This window comes from Pleurodeles waltl, chromosome 5 (genome assembly GCF_031143425.1).
Source record: "Pleurodeles waltl isolate 20211129_DDA chromosome 5, aPleWal1.hap1.20221129, whole genome shotgun sequence".
In the NCBI taxonomy this organism is placed as follows: Eukaryota; Metazoa; Chordata; class Amphibia; order Caudata; family Salamandridae; genus Pleurodeles; species Pleurodeles waltl.
Window position 1 is genome coordinate 1,694,478,692 of NC_090444.1, and position 22,638 is coordinate 1,694,501,329.

The 22,638-nt window shown below is 40.7% G+C and overlaps 1 protein-coding gene across 3 annotated transcripts in view; it reads right to left on the minus strand.

Annotated features, from left to right (window-relative positions):
• WDCP (WD repeat and coiled coil containing) overlaps positions 1 to 22,302 on the minus strand; it is a 100,728-nt gene extending 78,426 nt beyond the window's left edge. For 2 of the 3 annotated variants that reach the window (XM_069236024.1, XM_069236022.1), the window contains exon 1: positions 22,211 to 22,302. The gene's annotated coding sequence lies outside the window, so the exon portion shown is untranslated. The remainder of the gene's footprint in view (positions 1 to 22,210) is intronic. The other variant, XM_069236023.1, reaches the window with a different exon arrangement.
• Positions 22,303 to 22,638: the final 336 nt, after the last annotated feature.

A 22,638-nucleotide genomic window follows, 5' to 3' on the forward strand; every position in this document is an offset into this window, starting at 1 on the left:
TTTTGATGGAGCAAAGCATCGATGTTGAAGGCATGATGCATTGGTTTTTGCAGAACTCATCTGCAGAACCCACTTCAGAGGCCCAGGGCTGGAGGGTCACCTCAGTCAAGGGTAGGACACACAGATGGCAGAGTCCAGCACCACCAGAAAAGTTGCAGGCAGTCTTTGAGGTCCCTGAGACTGCAGAGAACAATGAGCAAGCCAACAAGTCCTCGGCAAATCTTGAGTTCAAGGATGCAGAGAACAGGTTCAGTCCTCACTCCAGGCAAGAAGCAGTAGGCCAACACAGCAAAGCAAATAGCAAAAGTGCCAGTCTCTCCTACAGCACGGAACACAGCAAGCAGTAGGCCAACGCAGAAATGCAGTTGCAGAGAGGCAGTCTCTCCTGGCAGCACAGCAGATCTTCTTCCTGGCAGAGTGTACTTGGCTCCAGTAGAGTTCCTATTTGGTGGAGTCTGTGGTCCAGTATTTATACCCAAATGTGCCTTTGAAGTGGGGGAGACTTCAAAGAGACCTTTGGAGATCACAAGGTCCTAGCCTTCCTTCCCTGGCTCCAGATACTCTACAGGGGATTATGCAGCCTATTCCCTGGCTCCAGACAATCTACAGGTGATTATGCTGCCTTTTCTGTGCCCATTAAGGCCCGTCAAGCCACACCTAATCTCCCAATGTGTGTGGCTGTCTAGAAGGAATACACAAAGCCTGGCTGTCATCCATTCCAGACGTGTATTCAGAGACAGGAAGAGGCATAGGCATAGAATGATTAAAGTGAGAAAATGACAACTTTCTAAAAGTGACATTTTCAGACCTGCAATTTAAAAAACAAAAAAAACATTACTAAAAGATGCGTTTTTAAATGTTGAGCACAGAGACACCAATTTTCTATCTGCTCCCAAAGGGGAATTACACTTAAAATATGTTTTAAGGCAATCCCAATGTTAACCTACGCGAGAGATAGGCCTTGCAGTACTGAAAAAAAAGTTTAGCATTTTTTCACTACCAGGATAAGTAATTCTCAAAAGTACATGTCCGAACTTTTAAATACACTGCACCCTGCTTTTGGGGCTGCCTAGGGCCTACATAAGGGGTGATGTACATGTAATAAAAGGGAGGTTTGGGACTGGTAATTAGTTTAACTTGTCAGGTTGAAGAAGCAGTTTAACACTACACACCCAGGCTCTGCAATGGCAGGCCTGAGCCATGTCTAAAGGGCTACTGAGTGGGTGGCACAATCGCTGCAAGCCCGCTAGTAGCATTTAATTTACAGGCCCTGGGCACATATACTGTACTTTACTAGGGACGTATAAGTAAATTAAATATGCCAATTGTGGATAGGCCAATTTTACCAAGAGCACATGCACTTTAGCACTGGTTAGCAGTGGTAAAGTGCCCAGAATCCTAAAGCCAACAAACATGAGGTCAGAAACAGAGGAAGAATGCAAAAGGTCTAAGGATGACCCTGCAGAAAGGGCCAGGTCCACCATTTCATTCTACATTCAATAATGTACATCCTCATAAAAAACAATTTCCAGAAAAATACTTATACTGCATATCGTTTATGATGCTAATCCAACAAATTGTACATGCAACTACCCAGTCAATTCTAAATACATTTTATGCATTATAACCAACCCTACAATAACATTCTCTAATACCAAATCTCTCTGAAGGGAAGTCTTTTATTGATTTCCATACTATCATGTTACACAAGTACTTCAAAGCATTGTATACCATTCTGTCTAACTTGAGATCAAATTGAGACCAACCTTAACCTATTTATCAAAAAGGCTTCTCTCACTGTACCATTTTCGTTCCAAAACTCAACCCCTTCTATCACCCATCATGTGTTCAATACCACAAAAATACATTTCCTCCTATTCTGACATAGAATGTTCATACAGTAAGTAGAATTACCACTTCTGATTGCCCTGTGCTCATTCCACCTCTCCTTTAATTTTCTTGCTGTAGAACCAACATACTGTCTGTTACAAAGGCAAACTATTAAATAGACCCAATTAAATGTGTTGCATTTGATAAATGTCTTGTTCTCATAAGTGAACCTATTAGTAACATCTGTAAAGTTCTTACGATTATCAGTCACACACTTACAACAGATACAACTGCCGCATTTATAACAACCTTTCTGCTTTTCTAGTAGTCACTATTAAGTATTCTCACAGAAGTGCTAACTTGATCTCTGTATTTTATAGTGTCACTCAGACAGAATTAGGTCTTTACAGGGGCGTGGAATTGATATTGCCCAATGCCCAGGACATATTGTTTGGGGTCAAGGACAAAAAGTTTTCATGTTTATTTTGTCCTTGGGACAAGTAGGCCAACGCCCCTGTAGCACAAACCTTATGTTTGCCAGTTTACAGGCAAGGGAACTGTCAGCAATTAAGGTAATATGTGTGCCCCTATGTTAATGGTGTTCAAACCTGTATTTATGGTTCATTAATGCAAAGTCTTTATTAATAGGATGAGTATTCTAAATACAATTTGTAAGCTTGGACTGCACCACTGACAGTGGTCCCAGTAAAAAAAAAAAAATGTGTACACACACACCCACACACGTTTGAAAAGTTTAACAATATGATGCTACATATAATGCTACCAGAATGCTCTCTGATTAGATTCCAATGCTTTCAGAAGCTTGTAATCAGGACTGATGATTTTTTGCTTTAAAAAAAAAAAAACATTCAAGAAAAAATGCAACCAAGAGAAAAAAGGTTTTGCTAATTTTCTAAATTTTAGATACTATTTCTTTGATGCATCATTTAGTAAAATATGTTGATGTATGCTAGCATTTCGAAACAATATTCATGATGGAAAATCAGTGTAGCCAGTTTCAACTACATCATCGGAAACATGAAAGTTAACAAGCATTGACAAAGCCAACCAATCCAAAATTGGAGTTTAGTCTTTTGGTTTTGTTAATGCATGTATTATTTTGACATGGCTTTTGTAAAATGTTATTGTTGTGAGAGCTGCCAGGCCCTCTCCATTGTAACAAACATTGGAAAAAAGCAAAAAAATTGGTCTAAAAAAAAAAAAAACACATATCGCCACAGTAGTTCCTGGCACTGAACAAAACTAAAACAAAACTTCCTTATGAAAGAGCATAATGCTATCACTCACAATAAAGCCAGACGTTAGATGGGCAGAGAGAGAAAAACTGAATTTTTATAAAAACAAAAGATGTTGGTTAACACCAGACCTAATTAGGCGTACAATTCTAAAAGAAAGTTACAAAAGTGACCCAATGTCTTTGCATTAGTGCAGAATTATGGCTTTCATGTACAAGAATTTACAGAAGTAGACCAAGAAATCGTACTCCTAGAAAATATTTGTGAACTGTACTTTAGCAAAAGCAAATATGTATGTCCAGATTTTCTCATGTGAAAATCTATTGTGCGTTTACAAGCTCACTTTCTCTACAACCGCTTTTTTCCCAGCCCAGGAAGAAGTTCTACTTCTGCCCTTGTCAGGGGTAAATTCCCAACCTTTCTCAGTATGAGAAAACATTAGAGAAGAGCTGGTGAACATCCTTAAAGCATACAAGTTAGTAGGTTTGCAACAGACTCAAAGGCATTTCAACCCTGGAACTGTTGCTTACTGTTTCCTGCTATAGTATTAGTCCTGGCATAATTACAGAGGCTATTATTAGAGGTCTTATATAATGAGACTGCTGCCATAATTTGTTGATGCACTACATGGCACCAAAGGGACCAGTCGATTTTTTTACAAGACAAGAAGATTTATGAAGCAACCTGTCCCAAGGACAAGTAGATATTTTATTAAATTAATGTTGGTGCCTTTCTGAGGTGATCAAAGGTCTCTCAGTAAGAAAGTATAGACTTTGGGGTCATTATTCCCTCCACTAGAGGTTGTGTTAACCCCCACTTCATCCCTCCTGATTCTGGGTGCTTTAACTGTATATTTGAATAAAACATTCCTATCTATTTTATTAGCTCTATCTCTGTCAATACTCAAATTTCATTTCCATATCCTATTTGAAGAAATTGCTTATGAATCGCCATTGACTCCTGCTCATACTCAAGTTGCAAACTACAATTCCTTTGGGCCCTTAAAAACTCGCCATAAAGAATATTGTCAATCTGTTTTTCAAACTTCCTTATCTTGCATGCACTGTAGAATTTATAGACGCTGGCTTCCTAAAAAGTCTTGATGTACCTTACCCATCATAAACAAATAGTTCCAAATCAGGGAAAAAGATAATTTGCTCTACTGTACTCTGAGTTCAAAGTAAATTGAATCTACTGTTATTTAAATGTTAATAAAAGATTCATTTCTTCCACTGAGCCTTTTCAAATTATGTTTATTTCTTCTATATATTGTCTAAATATACAACTTTTTCAGACTCTTCCAAAGGACTGGTCCACATTCCCATAAAAAGGTTAGCATAAGAGGGGGCAAACCTGGACCCCATAGCTGTGCCTTTTTGCTGTTGATATAATGTACTCTGATACTAGATCCCACAAATTCTGATAGTCAAGAATCATTAAAGAATGCTGCAAAAAACATTCTTAGAAAACAGAAAAGATTTCATTGCTGCTGGGCCAATTACTGGTATACAAACTACTTACATACATAGTTACCAGCAAATGACCAGGCTCCCATGTAATGTCTCTTTTTTGTCTTAAACAATTCTTAGTATCCCTAATATGAGAGCAATGTACTGAAAAATGGAGCCAGAAACACATTAATGTATTATGAGACCCATTCTGTCAAATTATTGCTGCAGACGATCTGCATTTTTTAATTGCAATTTCAAATCTCTTTGCAATTTGTGTCCTTTAGCTTTCTCCTACATGGAAGGGACTGATTGGTTCGCTTAAGACTGAAGCATGCTGACATTATACATTTTGGTAAGGTACAGGTGGTTTTGGTTTATTTTATGTATTTAACATGATAAGATGAGGAGGGGGGCTTAATTTATGGTTTTATTTTTCGTTTCGATCTGGTTGGTTAAGAAATTTGGGACATATAAATGAACACCCCCACACAGGAATGATTTCGTTTGGAGAATTTTATGTAGGATTTATGTTAATTATTATTTTTTCCAATATGGAATATAAAGTGATCTCACATTTTAAGATGGTGGTGTCATTTGTCAATTAAGTAACTTGGGGCCAGATGTACAAAGCGTTTTGCATGGTGCAAACAGCGAAATTCGCTGTTTGCGCCATGCAAAAAGTGCATCGCGATGCTCATTCCCATTTTGCGAGTCGGTAACCTGGTTACTGACTTGCAATATGGGAATGCGACTCACAAACAGGAAGGGGTGTTCCCCTTACTATTTGTGACTCGCATCGCGATGCAAAATTGCTTTGTGACCGCAAACGCAGTCGCAAAGTAATTCGCAGTTAACACCCATTACAAATGGGTGCTAACCCATTTGCAAAAGGGAAGGGGTGTAAATGGCTCTGAAAAAATGAAACAAAAAAGCTTCATTTTCTCGGGTGTATTGCAACTCGTTTTCCTTTAAGGAAAAAGGGGTGCAATCAAAAAAAAGAAAAAAAACTGCTTTATTAAAAAGCAGTCACAGACAGGGTGGTCTGCTGTTTCCAGCAGGCCACCATCCCTGAAAGTGCAGCGAATCGCAAGGGGGTCGCAAATTGCGACCCACCTCATTAATATTAATGAGGTGGGTCTTTGCGACCCCCTTTCGATTTGCAGATGGTGTCAGGGACACCATCCTGCATATGGGTTTGCGAGTCGCTCAGACTCGCAGTTTGCGAGTCGCAAACCCAAACTTACCTACATCTGGCCCATAGTTGCTAAGGCAAGTATCGTGGAGGTGAGTTTTTGCAGTGGAACCAATTCAGTAAACTCATGTAGTGTCCAATTAACATGTAAGAACTGTTATCTAATGTGCTCCTGACTCCCGATCCTAGTAGGGTTTTTATGAACATTAGATATACAAGATTCTTGCTCAATTAAAAAAAAAAATGTATTGGGTCACATAGTTATGCCTTGAAAACTATAGTCAGGAAAACTGTAATTCATCCAAGTTTAACGTTTTTAAAGAGTATATGAATTAGTGGGCTTGCCAGCAAAAGCACGTTACAATGAGGAAAGATCAACTTAGTTTTAACTGTAGTATGTAAAGGATTAGTCTTGTAAAGTTACAGAAAAGCTTTTTGTTTATATTGTTTTATGTCCCATGTTTATTTGAATGTATTTTCTATTCAATTTTCTTTCTTTTTTTTTATTTTTATTGACAGCCCTGAAGAAGTGATTGTGTCGTGAAACACGTGTTGGGTGTGGTTGTGATATTCATATGGATATGATGTATTCAAATGTACTACATGAATAAACATATTTTTTACTGATTGGACAAAATTGGACACATTAATTTTGCTTCAGATCCTTGACACATTATCCATTTGGACTAACTTCCGGGTGAGGAACCGGTGATCTGAGTATAAGTGCAGGGTGATGTAACACGTTTATTTTTATGAGGGCATATATGTCAGCTGAGCCAACTAACCCCTGAACAGTGAGACTGGAGTAAAGCAGAAATATTTACTTGTACATTTGAACAGCGTGAACCAATAAGGGGTGTACTTGGACTCTTTGGGGGTAATACAATGCACAAGTTGTCAATGATAGCAGTCAGAGGGAGAAAATGTCTATCCTTTTTTCTGATGCTTCAGTTCACGTTGTTGCGCTTTCTCCGATTTCTTGATCAACTTATTGATAAACAAAAGAACTGAGACAGCTCATTACCAGACGTAGTGATGCATGATCAAGGGTTTAAGTTATTTGGTGAAGAAGTTGCATGAGGAGTTGGTTCTTAAAGTTGGTGGGATAGGTACAAATTTTCAGGAGTTTCCCGAAAAGGACTGATTCAAGGTATATGACTTTTTGAAGACCATGGTTTCACGTCTAAGTGAGTCTGTATTTCAAAGATCACATGATCCATCAGAAAATGTCTTTGGCACTTCTCTGTAGAAGGGCTTGTGGATAATAAGAGCTAGTTTGAATTGACTTCTGGCTTTCATGGGAGCCAATTGAGGGGGATCAGTAAGGCACACAAGTGTTCACATCTCCTGAACAGGTTACCAACTGGACTGCAGAATGGAGTACTGCTCTTAGAGAGGCTAGATGTATTCTGGGTATTTTAGTCAAGATATTGCTGTAGTCAAGCATGGGGAGGACTAGTGACTGTCATACGGCCTTGAATTCCTCAGCCAGAATAAGGGGCATTATCTTTCAGAGGAGTTTGATTTGGTGATACGCACTCTTTGGTAAGTGATTAATAGGTGCATGCAGTTTAAGGTAGTTATTCAAGGTGAACCCAATACATTCAATGTTTCAACAATGGCCAGTTCACACTTAAGAATATTTGCTGCTTCTTGCAATGACTGTATATATACCTACTGTGTCGAAAAGAGAGCAAGAGGGATTCAGTTTAAGAGTTCAGTCTGGATTGAATAGTCTTCTGAGGCAGTTGGGGATGATACTTTAAGATATAGTTGGGTGTCATCCGAATAGAGATAGAATAAGATGTTTGACTTGCTCAAAAGTGAAGTCTGAGGGTGCATGTGTAGGGTGAGAAGAGCATGGGGGGGAATGGAGTCTTGTGCTACTCCTTGATCAGAGGGAGAGGGAGTTGAGAAATTATTTGTCAGTTGTATGTATTGGCAACAGTTGGTAACGTATAATTACAACCTTTAGACCTACTCATTATTTAAGGATTTCCAATGGGAAGGGCTGTGCAAAAAGCTGATGATAGGTCCAGGGGAACTAGAAGGCAGTATTTACCTTTGTCTAAAATGGTAATCCTGTCATCTTTTATCTGAATCGCTACCAAATCAGTACTACATCAAGTGCTGAATCCTAGATGGTGGGTAAAAAGTAGGTTATTTTCTGTTATGAATTCTTTCAGTTGACTGTCCACATAGTTAATAGTTTTGCCAAGAATGGGACGTTGGAGGCTCACCAGAAATTGTTCTGGTATTCATGGTCAATGTTGGGCTTTTTAAGAAGTGGAGTAACCTGCCCTGTTTTGAAGCAGTCAGGAACTATCCCTTATGGAATTAAGATGTTGGGCATCTGTATCAGGTGTAGCAAGAAAGAAGTACTGATAACTTCAAATATTATGGCTAGTAGCGCAGCAGCAAAGTGGTTAGAGGGATTGTTGCTGTCGACTGTGGATAGACACGGGTAATTTTCCTGAAGGAGGACCGTTTTCTTAGTTGTTAGCAGTTTGCTTGTTCAGTTGGTTCGCTGTTAGCTATTGTTGCAAGACAAAGCTCCATTGTTTTTATTTGTTGTGAAAGAATTGGAAAATTGATGATGAAGTCAAACATTTGTCCTCAAGCAGTTTTTAGATGCTTTGATTTCCACTCTGAGGATCTTCTTCCCTTCCATGAAGTAGTTTTTTTTTTTTCTTTGCATCTATTGTGAAGAGTTCAAAGGTTCAGTTTTAGGGTATTTCTGGGCCATGTGCACTCTATCTCTCTCAGGGGCATCTATTCCTCACAGAGCTCTACGGTGAACTATCTTCTGCCTCTATTCATCCCAATCCTTGTTCTTGTTCACCTCCCCAAGATTCCTTCACACAATAATCTATCAATCCACTTAGCCGTGCTCAGTTTATCAACATGCCTTACTTTGTGGGAAGTACAAAACATACCATCCCTTATACAGAACTAGGAGTTCTTGCTACATATCAAGTAGCACGGTTTCCCTTTTGAGGTAATTGTAATAAGTGAGGTAACTGTAATAAGTTCATCATTTATCAGAGTAATTGTAGGAAAGTGCACGCAAGCTGAAAACAATTTAATAAAATTGAAGACACATCATATTTTAAGACAACATCTGTACTGACATGGAAAAGAGCTACTTATCTGGGTGAATTCCTACTAACAGATGGGGATGGAAACTTGGATTAAGTAATTTGCATACTAAGATTGTTTAAATGTACTGCTTTATCTAATATTACTTCTGGGATAATCATTCCTTGAGTGTCAGGAGATTTTAAGCCCTCTGGGAAGTCACTAGTATTTTGCTGAAACGGTACAGTCACGTAACTTCCAGGCACACGATTATACTTGCTGTGGAATCCAACAGAACATTTGAACGGGCACCCCAAGTTTAGTTGGGATGCATCACCAAAACTATTTTGTTGTAGATACCTCCATAATCTTATATGAATGCTGGGTCACAACGTCTGTCTCCTTAGTGGTGGAATCCTTGATGTCCAGCTATTGCAGTTCCAGACTTTGACTGCCTTCAAATATATATTGCTTCTTTTAGAGCCAACTTATTGAGCCTTCTTTGGTAAATTAGTCAATGGGCAAGTAACAGTGGAACAAACAAACAAGTGTTACAACCACCAATTAGGATGGATTGAAAGGTCTCACCCAAGAGATTTTCAAGAATAAAAGAGCTAAATGGTTCATAGTCAGGTGAACAGGGCCAGCAACAATGGTAAAATCTGATGGTTAAATAGCCCTCTTACCCAGGTCTAGGTATGCCGATTCTCACTTACGGACAAACAATTCAGCCTGTAACCCTGGGCAAGACAGGATACGCTGTAAAGATGGATCAATTCACTGGACTGACAGGGACATTTTCCCATTTCCAAGAGAATGAAGGTAATTACACATCCCGAGCTTCACATAACACCAGGAACAAGTAATGCCAGCCTCTGCGCCTTCAGAAACGTGTGCAAGTTTGTACACGGCAATCAACAGGTAATGCCAGTCTCAAAATACCCAGCAAGATGTAGGACGAGCCTTTACATGTTCTGCAATACCCATGACCTGCCTGCACATGACATGCAATGTCTGGGCCCTTTAAAGACGCCTTACAGCTCATTCCCAAGCCTGTGCTCAACCATCGATACCATTAGGCTGTAAATAGCCATCAACGCGTAGTGCCAGTCTTCATGTACCAGCAGCCCGCAATGTAAACCTTCATGTTGCCAGTAAGAGGTAATGCCAGTTTCCACATTGACCTACATGTGCAGCCTCTACAGGCAAACAATCACCCTACCCAACAACAGGTAATACTAGACTCCAGCCATCACCGTGCAACCACCTAATATCAACCACTAGCTGTTCCACAAAGTCCTTCTCACATTTTTCCTCAGACTTTGATTCTCGCCAGGGTTTTCTCCCTTTTTTCCTTGCTTACATTCGTTATGCCTCTTTATCAGTAGGTCTTTTTCAGTCTGTCCCTCTTTTGCTCGCTTCTCTCTCTAACTCTACCTATTTCTCCAATACTCAATTCTGTCTCTCTCCCCAAGTCCATACTTGAAACCCTCCCTCAATCTCAATTTCTCTTACCCCCCATCTCTCTATCTAGACTCTCACTTTCAGTTTCTTTCTCCTAATCCACCCCCATTCTCTCTCATCTTCTCTCTGTTCCTGTCACTTAATCCCCCACTGGCTTCTCTGCCCCTACTGTACTGCATATATTAAAACTATACATTTGATAAGAGATTGAAAGAAAAGCAGATGCACAACTAGATACAAGCGTACATGTCTGGTACTACTAGGCTCATTCTATATGTATTGGTTTCACCTAGAGAGCTTTTTGCTGGTAAAGATCTATGGTAGATAATACCAATACTTACAAAAGAACTTTGGGTCAGCCCTTTGTTTACCACTCATTGACTTTCTTATCATTGTCATTTGTGTGTTTCTTACTCAAAGGCTTTCTTTCCACATCTTATATGTCCCTCTCATGGAGCATAGCTTATCTTCCATCCTTTTGACTAGATGACATTTATGTTTAACTGCTCACATTCAGAGAACTGCTATTTTCTTTTTCTTTCAGAAATCCCTGTAAGTGTATGTATTTTCTTGCTTTCTTCCTTGTGTGCTCTCCCTTGTGGATAACCCAAACCTCTGAGCTTTCTTAACTGCTCCTTGAATCAAAAATCAATGTGAAATACAATGATAAAATAACATAGAAAATAAGCACAGCACATTCCAGCTGCATACAAGTTTCGTTAACATGAGATGAGACAAAGAGAAATACAATGCAGAAAGAAAAGTATATTAGGAAAGCGGATATGTTTTAATAACATATAGGAGTCAGCAAAGTTCTGGAAGCCACCTTGTTGCTACAGGTTTTGAAATTCAGGTTGGAACCAAGAGAAGGAAAAATGAACATTAATAATAGTGGATCATGGTCTAGCACCTCGATAAAAATGTGTGTTTAAAAACTATTTCCTTATTCTGAGAGTTTGCAGTTGTGCCTGAAACCAGAGTATTTAGAAGAACAATAGCCTTCTCAATAACGTCTATAGATTTTAAGCTGCGATATTTGGCACAGTAATAAAGGGCAGATGTAAGACTTTTGTTGATGCAACATAAGGAGAAAGGTTTGGATGGCTATGGTCCCACTATGAACCTTATCAACAAGGAGATGATGATAAAATAGGGCAGGAATGGTGCTTGAGAGAAAAATTGTTAAAAATGGCACATTATGAGATGCCAAGATGAACTGCTGCTATCAGCAAAAAAGGAAATAACTTTTACCTCGGATCCAATTTAAGAAAATGTTATAAAAGTTATTTGAAAAAATTAGCCAGCCATCCAGCCAGCCAGCCATCTGTGTACATACGTTTGCTGTTTTATTTTTTACCATTTTTGCCACTTTCATGCAAACATGCTGCATTCTCATCTGCATTTATGTTAGAAGGCAACGTCACACACCCAGGGAGAAAGGGGCATGCCCTCATCCCCATGAAGCATTAATGACTCCAAGGCCTGTGTCACACTCAGGTGATACTGTAGGGAGATATGTTCTAATTGCCAACACAGGGTGAACAAAATGCGGAGAGCTTTTAAACGTTTTGTTTACTCCTTTTTAAAAACAAAATAGTACTGCTATTCGAAATCACTAATTGATCTTGCACAATGTAGAAGAATGGGCCACTTTTATTTACAGCAAGACCTTCACAAATGTTAGTGGTTAATCAAGACAACAGTCAAACAAATTGGTAATTTAAGTATCCTTTCAGAACACCCAAACAAAATCTCAATTATAAAGTAGAAGCCCCGACACACCTCTTTAATGTGCCCCCTTTCACTCTGTCTTCTTGATGGTTATTTTAATGCCATATTTTGCAATTTCTTTTATTGTACAGTCTGTAAAACTATGAGTTTTGCTGTTAGAACTGTAACAATGTATGATGCCTAAACCAGTTTATAGCTAAATGGGGAGCAATAGCTTTCCTACAAGCCTCACTAGCCTGCTATATGGATATCACTGTCTGGATTCTGGGCTGGAATGGCACACTGTTTGTTACATTACTATGGCTTAGCTTAGGCTAGTCGCAGTGAAAAAATGAACTCCTTGCAAATGTCTAAGAAATATGAAAAGTTTGTTTTACACAAAACTCACTGAAAAAGAAATCACACAACCGTAAAGGATAATTTTAAAGGCAACATCAAATAAGGGAGCAGGAATATCAAGTGCACAGACTAAACTGTAAGTAGCGTACAACAGCCCTTGCCCAAGGGCATTTTAACCAGCCCAAGAATAGTGCAACCCATCTTGGTTCTAAGTTAAAAGTTTACAAAATAAAAAGAAGTTTCTGAATCACAATGCATACATACACACGAATGGCGATGCATCCACACTTAAGTGTCATCACGCTGTCGACTTTTTTTTTTTTTTAAGCTAATGCTGTCTCATGTTGGCAACAAAGCATCTTTTTTGCTGACTCAAACGCAGCAACAAAAAGCACTGTCAAATACAAAAGGTTGGTTAATGCCATTGAAATGCAAGACCCGCTGGCTTTGACAATGCTTGCTTATTTTATTTTTTAATTATTTTACTGTTTAATGCAGCAGCGAGAGACTGAGAACGCTTTACAAAGAACAGAAATGACCCAAAAGCCTTACACTTAAAGGATGAATGCCAAACAGATACTATACCTAAAAATAAAAGTGTAATTCACCGTGTACGAACTAGGTACAACAGCACGAGAAGGAGCAGGGAGGACTCAGATTAATATGGTGATTGTGGGGAGGAGGGTGAAGAAGGTCATGAAAGTGAGGGGCTGAACGGGGCAGAGAGGGGAGGGTGAAGAACATGTGGAAGAGGGAACAGTAACGATTGAGCAGTAGGAGAAGAAGGAAGGAAACATATGGATATAGGGGCGGGAGGATGGAAAGAATGACAGCTCAGGAAAAATAGAGGGAAGATGAGTGAAATGTGGGAGTAGAGGTCGAGGATGGATAGTTTGAGAGAGGCTGAAAACAGGGAATGTGAGGTGATGAAGATCTTGGTACAGAGTGTACGTAGGCGGGAGAGAAAGTGAGGGGAAGGGCATGGGGAGAACAGAGACAGCAGATAGAGGACAAAGTGGAACTAATCATGAAGAGGAGACAGAAGGTCAAAGCCAGAACAGAGTTTAAAATTAATAGAGGGTTTACTGGAAAATCATTACCATTTCTGACCAGCATTTAGATGTAACGAGTGGAAGCTTGTGTCGCAGTTCCTTGGTAAAGCAGAAGCAGGCTAGGTGTTAAGAACACACACTTATGCCTACACCCTATTAACAGCCTTTAAGACTATCTAAGCCTCTTAGACCATCTGCAGATCAGGTCACCTAGCTGGCGGGAGGGTGGAAGGGGAGTAATATGCTGGTCTGGCTTTGGGACAATCTTTCCCATCTTAACATACTGAAAAGTGAATCTACTAAACAAGAAAAGGCAGCAAGGCATACAGGATATTCTTAACAGATCGACATTGTTCATGTCCTGCCAACCTCTTCAAAACCAATTAAACTTTCCTGTATTCATACGTCAGGTTTATTAACAACAAACATGTGGAAGTATCTCTTTCAATAGATTGGTAGCAGAATACCTGGCTCAGTGCCTGTACTACTTACAAACAAGCATTGACAAAGCCAATATGTCTGACCTTGACAAGGGGGTGCCATAGTTATTTTTTTAATTGGAAGCGCATGCCACAGAAATAAAAAGAAATATAAAATAAAACAAGCCAACTTTTGTTAACCATTGCATATCATTTTATGTACAGAGCATGGGTGATTCTTAGCTGGCAGGTGCACATATAGAAAGGTATCAAAACATCTCTTTAAGTCTCGCCTGAGGAGCACCTGCGCAGTCAATTGCAAGACATTTTGTCTATATACAGGGGGCCCGCCCATTGCTCACCATTCATTCGCTTCATTATCAGTCATACTTGCTGGCACCTCTTTGGTCTGTGCATACTGACTTCACTTTCTGTTTGTGTTATGCAGTCACCCACTACACCGCCCATTCTCGGAGCATGGACCAAGTACTGATTCCTTTTTTTTGGGAGGGGGGGGAGGGTCCTTCCACTTTCTGTCTCTGCCTTTTGTTTTCTTTTACTTGCAGCACTTCTTAACAGTATATCTTTTTTTAATTTGTCTTGCTCCTGGTTTTGATCTATGCAGTCGCTTTCACTGTTCATTTCCCCATGTTTGTTCCCTTTTACTGTTCATCCTCCTATTTTGTACTCATTGGCGTAGCAAAACAACACCAGCAGGACACAAATTGTTAGCATTCCTTTCAACAATTATTTCAGAATACATTAATGGCTTTACAATATTGCCAATAAGTTTGCAAAAAACTCATTTTTATGTGAGTGTTCCATGATTTACAGGGTGTCTTGGGCATAATCAAAATGCTTTAGACAAAACAAAAATAAAAAACGGTGTTTTGAAATTGGCCACACCATCCTAAGGGGTGTGGAATTCCTACGGCCCAATGTCCAGGACAAGTAGGCCCAACCCTCTGCAGCACAAACCTTTTGGCAGTCAGTTTACTGGGAAGGGAAGCGTCTGCAGTTGAAGTAGTATGTGTCCATACGTTAATGCTGTTCAAACTTGTATTTATAATTCATTAATGCAAAGCCTTTATTTGGGGGGAGGGGGTGCTCTAAATGTTTTAAGGTCACACTACACTACTGACAGTGCTTCCAGTAATAAAAAAAAGTGTACACGTTTGAAAAGTTTAATAATATGAGGCTATACATAATGCTCCCAGAATGTTGTCTGATTAGGCACAAATGTTTGCAGAAGCTTGCAAGCAATAGTGACGATTATAAGCTTTCAAAATAAAATGTTCATAAAAAACATGCAAGTAGTTTAGGAGGTTGGCCTGGTTTGTAGTAGGTAGCCTAGGTACTTACACCTTGTACCAGGTCCAGTTATTTCTTACTAGTGAAATGTAGGCAGTGTTCTAGCAGCGGAGGCTGTTAGAGGTAGCTGTAGCAGAGCAGCTTAGGCTGAACTAGGAGACATGCAAAGCTCCAGCAATACCACTATAGTTACACAGTACTTATACACAATAAAAGACAATACTCAGTGTTACCAAAAATATTTTAGTGAAACAAGGAAAAAAAAATCTTAGAGGCAATACTCCTTCTGGAGGTAAGTATTATACACAATATATACACTAGAGACCAAAATCAGGTAAGTAAATAGTCACAGAATAGTGCTAACAGTAAAAAATACAATAGAGTGCATAAGGCCTAGGTGCAACACAAACCATATACTAAGAAAGTGGAATGCGAATCACAAATTACCCCCTAGGCAACTGTAGTGAGTAGAGGGGCGCTGGGAGTGTAAGAAAACCACAACGGTGAGTAAAATACCCCACTCCAGAGCCCAGGACAGTAGAAGTAAAGTACTGCAAGTTTCCTCAGGACACACTACAAGTCGTAATAAGAGTTATTGCAAGAACCAAGCAAGACTGCAAGCAACAAAAGGTGGATTCCTGGACCTGAAGACCTGTGAAGAGAGGAGACCAAGTCCAGAAGTCGCAGAAGATTTCAGGAAGGACAGGAGCCCCTGCCACCCTAGAAGATGGTGCAAAAGAGGATTCTCCAGTTAGAAGAAGTCTGCAGAAGAGCACCAAAAAAGATGGCTGTGGGTTCCTGTGTGATGCAAGAGATGTCCCACATCGAGATGTTGGATGCAGGCAAGTTGCAGCGGTGGATTCGTCCAACAAGCCTTGGTTCAAGCAATGTTGCAGTTTGCGTCAAAATGGCACTGCCTGGACCCAAGAGCGACCTGGGGGCCTCAACTCGGACTAAGGAGGCAGAGGCTGCTCCCAACAGTGGAGGGAACCCCCAGATGACCAGGCAGCACCCACGGGAGTCCCAGGACACAGGGACAAAGAAGGTGCAAATTGCGATTGCTACAGCACTACTAAAGAATGTCCCCACGCTGCCGGAGAACAACTCAGCAAGTTGTTCATTGCAGGATGGAGTGCTAGGGACCTGGGCCACGCTGTGCACGAAGGATTCTTGCAAATAGTGCACGGCAGCCTCAGGGGCTAGAGATGACGTGGTGCACAGGGGTACTGTTGCAAACCAGGAAGGCATGCTCTTACTTCCGCCAAATTTGGATAGCTGAACCTTAGGACAGTCTGGGTCGAAGGGGCCCACCACCTGTGTTTCAGGGAGCACACTCATCGTCAGGAGAGGAGTCCCAGAGAACCGTTCATGGTCTTGGAAGGTGCCTGTTGGGAGCAGGGAAGTGACACCGTCTCTCCACAGGAGATTCTGTTGGTTCTTCTGGTGCAGGGTGAGGACAGGGAGTCCTCAGAGCATGCACACCTTTGAAACTGTTGCAGTTGCTGGCTGGAGCTGAAGCTGCAGGCTCACAGTAGCCTTTCTGGATACTTTGTTGCAGTTACAGCGCTTCCTGGAGGAGTCTGCGGTTGATCAGACGGTCAGAAGCTGAAGCAGAAGTTGCAGAGGGTTCCTGGTGGAAACTTGCAAGCTGAATCTGAAGAGGAACCCACATAGCCCTGAGAGGGGGATTGGCTACCTAACCAGGTATGCACCTATTAGGAGGGGTCTCGGACGTCACCTGCTGGCACTGGCTACTCAGAGATCTCCAGAGTGTCTCCACACCTTGGAAAACAAGATGGCTAACGCCAGGGACACACTGGAGGAGCTCTGGGCACCACCCCTGGGGTAGTGATGGATAGGGGAGTGGTCACTCCCCTTTCCTTTGTCCAGTTTTGCGCCAGAGCAGGGACTGGGGGTCCCTGAACCGGTGTAAACCGGCTTATGCAAGGAGGGCACCAGCTGTGCCCTTCAAAGCATTTCCAGAGGCTCTGGGAGGCTACCCCTGCCAAGCCTGTAACACCTATTTCCAAAGGGAGAGGGTGTGGAACCCTCCTCCCAAAGGAAATGCTTTGTTCTGCCTTCCTGGGACTGAGCTCCTCAGACCCCAGGAGGGCAGAACCCTGTCTGAGGTGGCAGCAGCTGTAGCTGCAGTGCAAGCCTCAGAGAACTGGTTTGGCAGTACTGGGGGTCCATGGAGAGCCCCCAGGATGCAAGGGATAGGCCCCCAATACCAGATTTGGAATGGGGGGACAATTCCATGATCTTAGACACCTTACATGACCATATTCGGAGTTACCATTGTGAACCTACATATAGGTATTGACCTATATGTAGTGCACGCGTGTAATGGTATGCCCACACTCACAAAGTTCAGGGAATTGGCCCTGAACAGCGTGGTGGCACCTTTGTTAGTGCAAGGGTGCCCTCACACTTAGTAACTTCGCACCTAGCCTTCAGTAAATGAAGGTTAGACATTTAAGTTACTTAAGTGCAGTGAAAATGGCTGTGAAATAGTGTGTGCACTATTTCACACAGGCTGCAGTGCCAGTCCTGTGAAAGGGTTTGTCTGAGCTCCTTATGTGTGGCAAAAGAAATGCTGCAGTCCATAAGGATCTCCAGGAACCCCAATGCCCTGGGTACCAAGGCACCATATACTAGGGACTTATAAGGGGGGTCCAGTGTGCCAATTGGGCTTGGAATATGAAGTCACTAAACTATTGTGACTAATTTGGAAGCAGAGAGAGCATAAGCACTGAAGTTCTGGTTAGCAGAACTTCAGTGACACAGTTAAGCACTGCTGACAACACACACATTTGGCCACAACTATGAGCACTGGGGTCCTGGCTAGCAGGATCCCACTGAGACAGTAAAAACACACTGACATACACTCAAACAGGCCAAAAGTGGGGGTAACCATGCTAGAAAGAGGCTACTTTCTCACAAGTAGGACAAAATGTTTTGTTACTGTGAAGTTTTAGGTACTATTTTTTGAAGCATCATTTAATAAAGTGTGTTGATGCATGCTATTATTTCCAAAACCTATTCATAATGTAAAATCAATGTAACCATTTTCAACAAGATTATGGAAAACATGAAAATAAACAAGCACTGGCAAAGCCACCCGATCCGACATTGGTTGCCAGTCCTTTGGTTTTTGCAGTTTTTATATGGCTTTTGTAACACTTCATTCTCAACCACCCTCCCCCTTTTTTCTCAGCCCCTGCTTGAATGATCACCCTGAAACTGTTTGTGCACCACAAGAATCATCGCAACACTGTTCCTGGAAATTTTTGTGAAGATTTGTCATACGGTGCCAAAGATACAGGCAAGTCAAAAAAAGCTTTTTCTTTGGAAGCATGGTCCTACCTGCAATGAGAGAGAGAGAAAGAGAGAGAGAGAGAGAATACACACACACACATATATATATATATATACACACACACACACACACATATATATTATGACAAGTTTTGTATATAACGCAAGGGTGTGGAATTTCATAAAATATCTACTTGTCCATTGGACAGATACTTAAATCTAGTTTTCCTGTAAGAAGTGTACTCTCATTATGTAAAAGCTCTGATAATAGCCTCTCTGATTATGCTAGGGCTAATACTATAGCAGGGCTTGAATAACAGGAATTTCTAGCCCTGCTATCGCAATTGCCTTATTTTGCCACCTTTCCACAGATCTACATAATGGGGCTGGAAGAAACAGTAAGCAATAGTTCCAGGGCTGGAATGCATTTGAGTCTGTGCAAATCTACTAACTTGCATGTTTAAGGATTTTCACCAGCTCTTCTCTAATCCTTTACTATACTGAGAAAGACTGGAAATGTACTCCTGACAAGGGCAGAAGCAGAAGTTCTTCTGGGGTTGGGAAAAAAAGTGGTTGGAAAGAAAGTGAACTTGTAAACTCTCAACAGATTTTCATATGAGCAAATGTATACATGCATATTTGCTCGTGCTAAAATACAGTTCACAACTACTTTCTAGGAGTACGATTTCCTGGTCTACTTCTGTAAATTCTTGTGAATCCACAAAAGACACTAATTCAAAGACATATAGCATGGGTGCACTTTTCTGCCTTTAAGAACTGGGACCCTAATTAGGTCTGTCATTTTGTTTTTATTACAATTCTATTTCTCTATCTATCACTTGGCCGGCTTTACTGTGAGTGATAGCATACTGCTCTTCCATATGGATCATATTGGCACACTAAGTAGTTTTGTTCAGTGCCAGGAACTACTGTGGCAATCAGTGGTGTAACGAAACTGGAGCTCTCCCCCACCGCAATGAATAAGGGGGCTTCCCTCTGGAATCACTCAGGCCAGGTACTGTGGTGAGAGGGTCCCCTGTAGCTCACCTCCTACTCTCCCCCTCCTCGGACCGCAGGGGCCTTTGTTACACCACTGGTGGTAGAGTGTGCTTTTTGAGACCACGTTTGCTTTTTGCCAATGTTTGTTACAATGGTGAGGGCCTGGCAGCTCCTACAAAAAAAAGTGTTACAAAAGCCCTAACAAAACAAAAGGACTTACAACCAATGCCAGATAGGTTGGCTTTGCCACTGCTTGTTTATTTTCATGTTTCCTATAATCTTGTTGAAAATGGTTAAATTGATTTTCCATTATGAATATTTTTTGAAAATACTAGCATGCATCAACATGTTTTACTAAATGATGTTTCAAATAAATAGTACCTAAAGTTTCACAGTAGCGAAACATTTTTCCTCCATTACATGCGTTTTCTGAACATTTTATTTTGAAAGCTAACGATCATCACGCTTGTGTGTACACTATTTTTTTTTTTTTTTTTACAATGTCAGTAGTGCAGTGTGACCTTAAAACATTTATTTAGAGCGCACCCCCAATAATAAAGGCTTTGCATTAAAGAAGCATAAATACAAGTTTGACTTCATTTACCTATGTCCACACATTACCTCAACTGCAGACAGTTCCTCTCCTTGTAAACTGGCAGGTAAATGGCTTGTGCTACAGGGGGTTGGGCCTACTTGCCCCAAGTACAAAATAAACATGAAAACTTGTTGTCCTCGACTCCAAAGAAAATGTCCTGGGTGTCGGGCTATAGGAATTCCACATCCCCGCGTTATATCAAGTGACTATAACTTATGCCCTAAGGTAACTAACTCGCAGCCTAGCCATGCACTCCTAAATCAATGTAAAAGTTGCCGCAAAATTAATGATGAGAAAAATGTGCATAGCAAAAGTGCGATGTATAGTTACATTGTGGCACTAGTTATATGTATTTTAAATAACTAAGCTAAATTTCTGTGGTTTACGCGTGTAAAATCTGAACCTAACGCCCCTGTAACCTTTGTTTTTTAGTGAATATATATATATATATTCTCTTTTGTACAAACCTTGAATAACATGGCTAAAAAGGATTGACAAAATCAACATATGTCACCTAGGCAAGACATATTGGCTTTGCCTATTGCAGAGAACAACATTCTTACTGGCACAAATAAAAGATGCATTTGGCCTCCAATTAATGTGAAACACACAATTTAAAAAAAAAAAAAAAACATAAAAAGAATAAAAAGTGTTAAAAAAAAAAGCACAGTAAAAGTAGTGGCCCATAAGCCATTGCCCAACCTCAGAAAACTGGACCTTGTTTGTCGCACATTCAGGAACAGATAAGTCATGACATGCTGTACCTCAACGAAGTTAAAATTCAGAATTTGCTTTTGGGCTATGAGGCAGCTCCAGGACCTTTGCCTTAAGCAGAATGACACCCATGATAATATATTTTTACTTAGCACTCCACAAGCAGGAAATTTTGCAACCTCCTGAAAATCCACATTTTTGCTAATCAGGTCATGAGTTGCATCATTTAATACTGGACAGGTCGCAAAAAGCCAACACCTTACACACCCAATTTCTGCAACATGTCCATTGCCACATCTAGCAATACACTTGTCAAAAAAGTTGGTTTCTCTTTGCAACCAGAGTACAATTTTCCAAACCAACAATAGGCCAGTTCCAAAAAGTATAAATGGATATCTCATTCTTGATGTGTGCTGCAATTATGCAGCCCATTTTACATAAAGGAAACACGTTTTTCTTTTTAACAGAGTTTCAGGAGAGCTGCCTACTTCTCTTGAAACTTTTACAAACATTCGCAAAGTTGAAGGGATCTGAAGGGCATCCCTTCCACTCTGCAAATGTGTGACAACTCCAACTCTGGAGTAAGTAACTTTTCAATGGTTTGCGACCCCTATTAAGGATGCAATGATACATGTGATATCGAATTGGTATCTGGAAAGGACGCCAACAATGCCTCTTACAAATACCGAATTAATACTCAGTCACAATCCAGTTTCCGGGGTGGACAAAACATTACTGACTTCTATAATGGGATGCGTGCATAGTTTTAAAAAAAAACACTTGAAGGTGCAAACTCCGATTCAAAGTGTTTGGAGCTGAACAATAAGCGTGTATATCTGGGTTCATGTTAGGTAAATGAAAGTTGTGCAGAGTCTAAAAACGGTTGGTATTTCTAGAAAGTGGTGCTTTTAGTGTAAAGATATACCGCAGGTGTGTGTGATTTACCTCTCTCTCTCGTGCTGCATCGCAAGATGTTAAACTTTCAAGATTCCTCTGCAGTCCTGATTAGGTATGCAGTAATACTTTCCAAGCTGTTCCCATTTCCGTCCTCACCCTGCGAGTAACGACTTATCAAAATCGCCTGCTTATTTTATACCCAGGGAAGTTGCGCTGCACTCAAGGAGCCAGAAACTGCTTGGAATAAACATATATTTCGAAACGTACCGCCAGGTCACCAAAGTATCAAATGTAGACCATCCAAAAAAAGATGGCATATATGTGGCATTTCAATACTGACTACTTATATCACGCACACCATAAACTCCGCTCGCTAGCCTACTGCTCGATAATATTTTAACGGACTAATATTACAAAGCTAGATGTATTCAACCGAAGTACGAGTGATTTTCGCTTGCTACCTACTATTAAAAAAATAGCAGGAACGAGCGTGCAGCTCAAATAACTACCAGTATACACCCGGCCCATGCTACTCCCTAAAGTGACCAGATGTCCGATACTCACCGAATGATCACAAATTCAGTCTAAAATTCGTTGCTGAGCTTTTAAATGATATCATTTGTCAGTAATTTTAGCGCTTCCGGGTGACACCCAATCCTACCGCTGATAATATTTTATGAATCGCCTGAAAGTAGGCGGTACCAATAATGTGTAAAATCACCAAGGATTGGAGAATAGCTTGACATGAGCTAATCTCAGTGCGCCACAAAGAATTCTGTAGTGCTGATTGGATGTGGGGTCCGCACGTGCCTTTGTTTTGAGCCTATCCCGGAAGTCAATAGGCTCTGCCATGTTTGGAGCGAGCTCTGTTTGCATGGTCTGTTACGGTCGGTTAGTTAGTCATAGATCCGTTGGTAGCATTCTCCGTTAGGTCAGGCGGGTCTTGATGTGTGTAGAGGGGAATTAAAAGATAAGTGAGGGGAGTCTCGGCT